This window comes from Xiphophorus hellerii, chromosome 1 (genome assembly GCF_003331165.1).
Source record: "Xiphophorus hellerii strain 12219 chromosome 1, Xiphophorus_hellerii-4.1, whole genome shotgun sequence".
Lineage (NCBI taxonomy): Eukaryota > Metazoa > Chordata > Actinopteri > Cyprinodontiformes > Poeciliidae > Xiphophorus > Xiphophorus hellerii.
The window spans coordinates 657,034-667,624 of record NC_045672.1 but is presented as its reverse complement, the minus strand read 5'-3'; the positions used below and the strand labels follow the sequence as shown (position 1 = coordinate 667,624).

General features: G+C 39.3%; 1 protein-coding gene across 8 annotated transcripts in view; it reads left to right on the top strand.

Moving 5' to 3' along the window:
• Positions 1-10,591, top strand: part of agrn (agrin) — a 466,151-nt gene that overhangs the window by 113,579 nt on the left and 341,981 nt on the right. The window lies entirely within an intron of this gene.

Here is a 10,591-nt window from a genome sequence, read left to right as displayed (position 1 = left end):
AGCTGAAAAGTCACCAGGTTTATCAACTGCGGTAGCAATTTCCCTCCAACTCCTCCTCTTGTCATTTCTATATTATTTGCATGAAATGTTGAATAAACATTAATGTTGTTTCCACATATCATCTCCAATGTCCGCTGGACTTCAGGTTGTCAGCTGTTAGGGATTCTCCTCTGTAATTTCCCCTCAGAAAACACAGAGGAGAATCCGTGCTTTCTGATTGGCTACCTGTCACATTCAACAGGCTGCTTTAAGTTCCCAGTCAGGGAAAACCCCTGATTTAGCTCAGAGCGGCCATGACGGTCTACCATAACACACTACAGGATGATCGGTATACAGACTTCATAATCTGCACTCTTTTGGTTGAATGCAGTATTTATTTCCACTTTGGCTTTATGTTGTTTAGTTTTTATTCAATTATATTTTTTGTTAATGGAGACTGAGAATCCATTTTATTTTGTCTTTGGTTGTTTTGTTTATTTTATTTATCAGTTCCAGTGTTTAGTGTTCTTTTGAAAATAAAGTGTATCTATCTTTGGCAGGAAATCGCATGCATTATTATGTCATTTCCATTAAATCAGTGTAAAAAGGTCTTCAAACAATATTATCGTTTATCGCAATAATTTTTGAGACAATTAATCGCTCAGCAGAATTTGTTATCGTGACAGGCCTAGGTGCAGGTTTACATGTCACTTATTGCTTGCTGGTTAGCCTGAGCGTTTATTTCCAGAAGAGAGAGCAGCTGTTTATTTCCTCAGGTGAGTGAAAACTTAAGAGTGTATCCTCCATCTACAGTACAGACCAAAAGTTTGGACACAACTGTGTGTCCAAACTTTTGGTCTGTACTGTACATCTGTGTGTGTTTTACTGAAGAAAGGCATGATGCTCCAAGCAGTGTGTGTGGTTCTGCCTGTAAGCTGTTGCTTCCAGCTCAGCAATGCCTGAAGGCAAAATCACAGCATGAAAATGAGTTTTTAACATAAAAAAGTGCCTCCCGTTAAAAATAATATGTAGATTCTGCAGTCGGCCAGATTTACCTGCAGGTCAAACACAGATCAAATCTGATCTTATTTGTCCCTATTTATTTAGTGCAAAGAAAAAAAACCTAACTTTTATATCAATGCAGTTGCATTTATTCTCAGTGTCTCACTACTGTTTCTGTTGAGTTATTTTACCTGACAGGATCAGCTTGTGAAAAGATGCTTTTTTTCAAATAGAAGTTATTTTTAGCATGTTTGAAAACTTGCAACAAAGTAAACTATTGTTTAACTTTTTTAAGTTTGTTTGCCTTAGTGGGAAATATTATTTTCAATCTAATGTGATTAATTGTTATCTATGAATTTAATTGTGTTTTGTGCTTGTGGCTCCTCTGTGTAGAAGAGGATTAACCACCGTCCCTAAACTCTGACTTGTGAGCTAAAGCTGATGCATTTATTGACTGAAACTTGGTGAAACATTTTTGGCACATTCTGCAAATTTTTCATTTAAACTGTTATACAATATTAGAAATGATGGAGATAATAAAATGATTCAATAAAATAAACATTTGATTGCCTGAAACTCAACAAAATGACACAAACATTAATGTGAAAAACTTTTCTGTTTCACCTCACATCAATGCAGTGTAAGGCTGATCGGTTCAATTGGGACTACTTAGCCTTGATACCCATTAATAAATGAACATAGAAAAAGGTATTTGTTAATCAATGAATAGCAAAAAATTCTACATAGGAGATATTTTTTCTTTCTTTTGCAGGATCTGAACCAGGTGAAGCTAAAACTGCCCCTTTAGTTCGCTTAGAATGTGTTTACAGATGAAGGGATTTGTTTGTACAGTTTTATCAGTGATTGGTCATTTGTTTGTACTGTTTTGAGAATGATTTTTCAGCATACAGCCTTTTTTCAGTCTGTTCTCCAGTTAAAGATTAATCAATAAGTAAACATTTTTGACTATACTTATGATACTTGATTAATCACAGTTAATTGATTAATTGTTTCAGCCCTGAAGAAAAATAAGATTTTTCAGCATTTCAGGGGAAAATAGTCCAATTCCTGTTTTTGGCTGAAACATTTGGTTTCATGGAAGGTCTCAGAAAAAAAAGTTGAATTTGAACCCAAGTTTACTCCACCAGTTTAATAAATAAAGCTACTGAATGTAAATTCATTATTGACTGAGGAACTTCTAACAAGGCGGTGATCAATTACACTTCATTGATTCAACTATTTAATAGTTCTCAGAACAGACTTAGTTTGTTCTTATTTAACGCTGTCAACAAACATTTGTTTGTTGACATTTGACATTTATATTGGTTATGACATTTCACTCAAACTGCCCTCTATTTATCCATTTGTGTATCGACACATTTGCATTAGATACATCATGATAGCTAATGATGCTGGTGGAGATGAGAAGCTTTTCTCTGCTTCACCAGGCTGATTCTTTGCTTCTGCTGCCACCTAGAGGCTGCTAACGGCGCAGCACAAAATCTAATCTCCTTTTCTGGCTGCTGCTGCTGGAGAAAGGAGGGAAAATGGAAAACGTCTCTTTTGTTAGCTGAGTGTCTGCAGAGACCTTCATGTTGTGAAACACAGCCTAGTGGTTCGTTATTCTGGTTAGATAAATAGGTTTGCAATCCAAGCATATACGTTTTTTATTTTTTTCAGAGGAATCTTGAAACACAGAGCATGAGAGGTCTGGAGAAAAGAAGATTCATTAGATGTGTAAAAGAAAGTCATTGTTACCTACTACTCTTAACGTTGATGAAACAACCATAACTTCTCATCTGCCATTTTTATGGCTGTCATAGCAACCTTACCTCTTTTCATCTGAGCTGAAATCAGAATTAGTTTCTTTATTTCGGCTTAAATAAGTATTTAAAACGTCGTCTTGCTCACCCTCTGTGACGAGCAGATCCACTAGGGGGCAGAAATGCTCCGACGCTGACTTTCAGCCGAAGTCACTTTTTGCATCTCTTCTTTGCCCAACATTCGGTCAGGGGGAGAATTCAGACCTGAACCTCTTCGCTCTCTTCTTCCTGCTTCTCCATTTTTCTCCACCTCCTTCTCCTCCTCCTCTTCCTCCCACGGAGCTAGAAACCCTATCGGCAAACCGAACATCAGCGTTCAGACGTATTCTGTGAATTAAAAACAACAGCTGAGGGGAGAAATGTATGGGATTCCATTTGTGTCTAAAATAAGTAGAAGTCATATGTGCAAATGTTGTTGGTCTATGTTGTTGCTATGTGTCTTTGGTAGATGTCTATGGTCTTAGTGCTTTATGGATATGTCGATGTTGCATGTAGATGTTGCATATGTCTATGTTGCATATATCTATGTTCTGAATGTGTTCGCTGCATAAGCACATGTTGCATATGTTATGTCTCTAGCTGCATGGTGGTTATTGCTCATTGTCATCTTGTCAATTCATCTCCAGTAAAGCAGTGAACCCCTTGCAGATGTTTTTTGTTATGTTACTCCCCCTGTTGTTGGTTCAAGTAGTTGTCTGAATGTCTTTAACTTCTGTCATTGGTCAATTGGTCAAATTTAGAAAATGTTGACAAAACTTGCTAGAAAATATAGTTACTAAATTTTGACTAAAAATTGTTAAAAAATATAAAAAGGGTTCAAATGGAGTAAGAATGAGTGTGCCTCACCTACACACTTTACTAGAACAATTTCACACTGATTTTGAGTAAATAGGTCACATGACTTGGAAGCTATTGAAGAAAACATATTATTTAATATTAAAATTATTTAAAATATTGAATATGACTTTAAAATTCAATAGAGTGTGTCGTGTAACCCTAATTACCACTTTGTTGTGTCAGGTGGTCACAAGGCAAGGCAGTTATTTACATTTGTTTGTCAGGAGTGTTTGGATCGGACATTTGTTGACAGTCCCTAAGTGAACAACAGAGCGCATGAGGAGGAAGTTGGAGGGAGCGGTAGATTAATGCCTGAAGAAAATACAAGGTAGAAATCTAAGCATTTTGAAAACACTTATATTGAAAGACCAATATTTTTGTAATATCTAATGAACTCTTTGATCAGACATGACCTACTTCAACACTTATTAATGGTGAAGAGAACAGGCAACAGCAACACTGACCAACGACATTGACCAATCACAGAAGTTACATCAAAAAACAACTGCGAAGGGTTCACTGTTGTCGCAGCCTTCGGTTCCAAAAAAGCAAAAATAAACTCCAATAAAGGCTGTGGGTGGTAACGGGTGGTTTCGGATTTGTACGCACTTTTACTGATTCATTTATTGTTAAAGTTGAAATAAAAAGTCTTGTAACTTAGTTGAAATAAAAAAATAGTCTCGATTTAATGTTCAACTGTTCCAGTGTTCAAGTGTTCAAATGTTCAAGTGGTCAAAAAATCATTCTACAAAAGCCTCCCGTCCACCCCAGACATTCACCAAACAATCTACCAAACAATCCACACCGCACCCAGCACCCGGTGTGTTCTTAATCGCTCTAATTGGTGGGCGGGTCTAACAGTTAACAATGTAAAATAATTCCAAATATAAAAATGAATTACAAATTTTGAATCTAAATTAACTTAAATATATTTCCACTACACAAAGAACAAAACAAAATTGGTAGAAATTATAAACTACAAAACCTTTACATAAATGGCCACGACATCCCGGCCCCTAATTCATGTACAAGAATTACATCTAACATCTGCATAAGTGGCCATTAATAAATGCAAAATTAATATCATTCGTAGACTTAGCTCTTCAACAATATTTTCTATTAACAAATACTTCATTTAAACATTAACTTATGCAGTAATCCATGTTATACAATTTTTTTTTTTTTTTTTTTTTTTTTAAGTCCATATGTCTTCTTAGTGAAAAAATTAAAAAAGGGAAAAACAGTCAATGTTCCATGAATTCCACGTTCTTCTCTTGTCCTTGTGCATGGTCTGTGTGTGTATAAAAGTGTAGGTAGTAGAATGAGATGTTCAGCATGTCAGTAAATGAGTATCAGTGTAAATGTAGAGCTAGAGGTTCCAGAACTTAGCTCAGTTGGAGACAAACATTTGCTGTCGTCTCTACAAAGCCTCCAGCAGGAGACATATCTTGTTGATTGGCTTCTCCAGCTCATTTGTTTTCGTCTTGACTCGAACACGTCGAACCAATCCACTTGCATCTGCCATGGTTTCTGTGATGCGTCCAATAGGCCAAGAATTTCTTGGTGCAGCCTCGTCAACAACAAGCACCACATCATCAATGGCAAAGTTCCTGCGAGTCTTGTTCCATTTCCGTCGCTCTTGCAACATAGGGAGATATTCTTTCACCCACCGTTTCCAGAACAGGTCCACAATGTATTGGGCTTGCCTCCAACGTCTCGGCATGTACAGGTCCTCCTTTTTGAACAAACCTGGTGGCAGCACAGGCTTACTTTTTAACTGGAGCAAATGATTTGGAGTAAGAGCCTCTAAATCATTGGGATCTTCAGAAGAAGGTGTAATCGGGCGATCATTTAATATAGCCTCCACTTCACATAAAACTGTGTGCAAGCCTTCATCATCTAGTGCTTGCTGGTTTGTGATGGAGCACAGTATTTTCTTTATTTCCTGCACCAGGCGCTCCCATACACCACCATGATGGGCTCCATAAAGAGGGTTAAAAGTCCACTTTATGCCATCTTGTGCTAAGCATTTTTGGATTTTACTTTGCTTTAGCTCTAACATGGCTTGTTTCAACTCACGATTTGAGCTGACAAAGTTGGTTCCGTTGTCCGACCGGATTTCCTTGACTTGTCCTCTGCGGCAGATTAATCTCCTGATGGCGTTTATGCAGGAATCTGTATCAAGAGAATGTGCCACCTCAAGGTGAACTGCACGACAGGTTAGGCATGTGAAGAGAACTCCATATCTTTTTACAATAGTTCTCCCTCTCTTCACTTCTATTGGTCCAAAGTAATCAGTACCAACATAAGTAAATGGTGGAAGATCAGTTGAGATTCTGTCAATAGGAAGATTTGACATTTTTTGCTCACCTGGCTTTTGTCGTTGCCTTTGACACACCATACAGTCTCTGATGATCTTTCTGGCTGCTGAATTAGCATGAGGGATCCAGTACTGTCGTCGAAGGGTAGAAAGCATGTGATTTCTTCCTCTGTGTCCAACCTTTTCATGGATATGTTGAAGAATGAGCTTTGAAACATGACTTCCTTTAGGCAATATTGCAGGATGTTTTGTTTCTTCAGGTAATGCTGCTTTGCTCAGTCTGCCTCCCACTCTCAACACACCATCATTAACAACAGGATCAAGCTTGTACAGATGACTTGACTTCTTCACTGCACCAGAGCTCAGAGCAGCCATTTCATTGCTATAGTGTTTTCTCTGTACAACTCTCACTATGGCTTCCTCTGCCTTGGACAGATCATCAATAGTGAGCTGAACATCTGTTTTATTGTCCTGTTTATCACACATTTGATTTCCACAGTGTGCAGTTAGCAACTTCTTTGTTTGTAGCATTTCTTTTAGTTTCAGGAGCCATGCTACACACCTTTTTAGCTTTGTCCAGCTGGAAAAGTACATTAGCAGCTTGGTGGTGGGACACACTTCTTCCAGCACAGCTGCACATGTCAGGACTTGATCTTTAACCTCTGGATCAGCTTCCAAATGGACAGGTAATTCTTTAATCACTGCTGGCCATTGGATCTCAGGTTTTGTGAGGAATTCTGGCCCACTGATCCAGGTGGAAGACTTTAAAAAAGAGCCAACCTTCATGCCTCGAGAGGCTGCATCAGCTGGATTCAACTTTGAGCTGATGTATCTCCACTGAGTAACCTTTGTAAGATCACGAATGATGGACACTCTATTAGCTACATAAGTTTTGAACCGTGTCGTTGTGTTTGCAATGTACTGCAGGACGGTTGTGCTGTCAGACCAGAAGACTGATTCACTCAGATTGAGTCCAAGTTGAACTAACAGCATTTTGTCCAGACATACAGCTAAAACTGCAGCAGCAAGTTCAAGTCGTGGTATAGTGATTTGTTTTAATGGTACTACCCTTGCTTTACCAATAACAAAGGAAACGCACACTTCCTGTTTGCTATTAGTTAGCCTAAGATAAGATACAGCACCAAACCCAGTTTCACTGGCATCACAAAAGTGATGCAGTTGTGCACTTCTTATTTCCCCAAATCTTTTGGGTGTGATGAATCTTCTGACACTAAAGTTGTCAAGAAGAACTAAATCTTTGATCCATTTTTTCCAAACTTGTGCCATTTCTGGTGGAATTGTCTCATCCCAGCCAAACTTCAGTTTACATAAATGTTGAAGAATCTGTTTAGCAGGGAGAATAACTGGAGCTAAGAAACCCAAAGGGTCATAAATAGAGCTGACAATGGACAAGATACCGCGTCTTGTTAGTGGTTTGTGCTTGCTTACAATGCTAAAGGTGAAAACATCCTGGTCAACATCCCATTGTACCCCCAGGGCTCTTTCAGTGGGAAGCTGGTCCCGGCTAAGATCTAGCATCCTTACACCTGTTGCTCTGTTTTCCTCAGGGATCTGCGAGAGGACAGAGCGCTCACTACACACCCATTTATTGAGCCTAAATCCGCCCTTGGCGCACACCTCAGTGAGTTGTTGATAAAGAGAAATGGCCTGCTCAACTGTCTGTACAGACCTGAGACAGTCATCTACATAGAAGCTGTGTCTGATTGTATTAATAACCTCTTCTGGGTACAGATGTTGGTTGTCATCAGCAGTCTTTAAAAGTGCATATGTGGCACAACTAGGGGAAGAGACTGCACCAAAAATACGGACCAACATTCTATGTTCAACAAGCTCTTTTGTGATGTCACCGTGGGACCACTAGAGAAAACGTAAATAATTTACATGTTCCTGAGCAACTCTGACTTGGTGGAACATCCCTTTAATGTCTGTCATAAGGGCTATTGGACCTTGCCGAAAACGAATGAGCACACCTAATAAGGTGCTAGTCAAATCTGGTCCCTGTAACAGCTCTTTGTTTAGTGATGTTCCAGCAAACATTGCAGCACAATCATAAACAACCCGCAGTGTTTTCTTACGGGGGTGGTAGACCCCATGATGAGGTACGTACCACACCTTTCCTTCCTCATGTTCCATTTGATCTTGTGGTACGATTTCTGAATGCCCTTCCACACTAACATTATGCATAAATTCTTTGTACTCTTCAAAGAATAACTTATCCTTCTGAAATCGTTTTAACAGACTTTGCGCCCTCTGCTGGGCCACCTGTTTGTTGTTGGGCATTTTTACTTCTGGATTACGAAAGGGTAACTTCAGGTGATAATGACCATCTTTAAGTACCGCTGACTCTGACATGATATCCATGAACTGTTTGTCTTCTACAGACATTTCAGTTCGCTCATTGCACTCGTGCGCCATAAAATCCTGATTATACTGACTGACCAGCATTTCTTCCAAACTGCTTATAGAGATACGGTTCACCTGAATAGAATTAGCAACATGTCCATTTCCTTCACTACCCTGATTGAGTGGACCATTAACAACCCAACCAAGGCGTGTTAGCACAGCATAAGGCCCACTACCTTCACTGTTAACTACTTTCCAAGGTTCCAATGCTTTGGGAGAATTTACACCAATGAGCAGCCCAATGCCAGCATCTATTGGTGTCAACTCAACAACTTTCAGATAAGACCATTTTCTTAAGTCTTCTTCTTTAGGGATGTTTTCTTTAGTGACAGGAGTGGACTGTTGAGTATAAACATCAGGCAACTTCAAGTACTCATTTGCTTTTAAAGCAGCTACTTCCAAACCAGATAATCTGTAGCTACTTGCGGGTTTTTCCTGACCCATGGTTTTTAGCATGATTTCCACTTTCTTTCCAGATGCATTTAACTGCATCATCAAAGCCTCTGTACAAAATGTTGCAGAGCTGCCTGGATCTAGAAAGGCATAAGTCTCCACAATCTTTGTCCCCTTTTCCAACTTTACTTTTACTGGGACGACTGACAGAACACACTCATTGGACCCGGCCCCAGTGTAGCTACCAACATTCAAAGATACAAGAGCATTTGAAATTGGTGACTCTTTACCCTCAGCCTTAAATGCTTGGTACTGCTGCTCTGTTGGTTTAATATGCAGAACAGTAGGGTGACTTTTATTACAGGTGAGGCATGTTAGACGTTGTGGACAGTTCTTACTCATATGTCCCTTCTGTAAGCAACCAAAGCATAAACCTTTACTTTTAAGGAATGTCACCTTTTCTTTGTTGGCTTTCTGCTTGAATGAGTCGCATTTTTCCATGCAATGATTTCCATCACAAAATAAGCACCGAGCTTGAACCAGCTTTGTAACCTCATGGTTAAACTGGACCTGTTTGTCATTGTTCTGTTTAGAAACCACAGCAACAGAAGTGGCAAAACTGCTGCTTTTGGTTTTAAAAGGAACCTTTGATGGTTTTAAAGCCATTTTTTCTTTTACAGTTTGACCTTCTCCATAAACAGGATCTAATGCAGCTTTTGTTTGTTTTTCCAGAAAATCAAGAAGATCTTTAAACCTTGCTCTACGATCATATTTTTCTGCTATGTCAACCACAATTAGTCGCCATGTATCACGAAGTCTAAAAGGCAACTTTGAAACAAGAATTCTCATATTGGTTGAGTTTTCAAGCTCTTCAATAAACCCAGCTTCATCCATTGTGTTGAAACAACTTCTTAAAAAGAATGTATAAGCTCTTAAAGCTGCAGCATCATCAGACTTTAAGACTGACCAATTCAGAGCTTTGTCTATAAATGCAGATGTTATTTTTGCTCTGTTACCAAAGTTCCACTCAAGCTGTCTTTTTGCTTCCTGATAAGCAGTTTGTGGACTCATGTGCATACAACTTCTCACTAAAGCTCTAGGCTGACCTGTGGTAAACTGCTCTAAGTAATAAAGCTTGTCCTGCATGTTATCTGTCTTAGTTTCTATTCCTTGCTCAAATGCCTTAAGAAAGGACCTAAAATGCAAAGGATCTCCACTAAAAACAGGGATTTCTACAGATGGCAGGAGTGACAGTCTTTGTTGTTTTACAAGCATCTCAGTGATTTCATTCTGCTTCATCATAATCTCTGTTAATGCACTAGTATGAACATCAACCTGAGAAGATATTTGTCTTGGGCTTTCCCCTTCTGGTTTCACTTTTAATGTTTCATTAATAGGTGTATCTTGGGGCATTGGCAAAGGTACAAGAGTAGACAATCGTTTCTGCGTTCTTGGAGCCTTTTGAGCTGTAGCAGCGGGTATGAACTCAGTAGATGTCGCAGAAACTGATGCATCCTGATTTATGACACCAGAGCTGGAAACATGACTTTTCTGCTCTTGCGTAGAGTTGTAGATTTTCATCTTTGCATCCGCCTTCACCAGCTTGGTTCTCAAAGCCAATGCTTCTTTTCTTGTTTTTAACTGAAGTTCTTCCAGCTCAAGCGCATGCTTTTCTTGCAGCGCATCCACCTCCGCCTTCAGAGCGGCTCTTTCCTCCTCGGCTTCCATCAGCGCCATTGAAGCCGCACGGGAACTTTTACTCCGCGAACTAGAAGCTTTACTCACTATACTGGGCGCAGTGCTGACTGGTTTA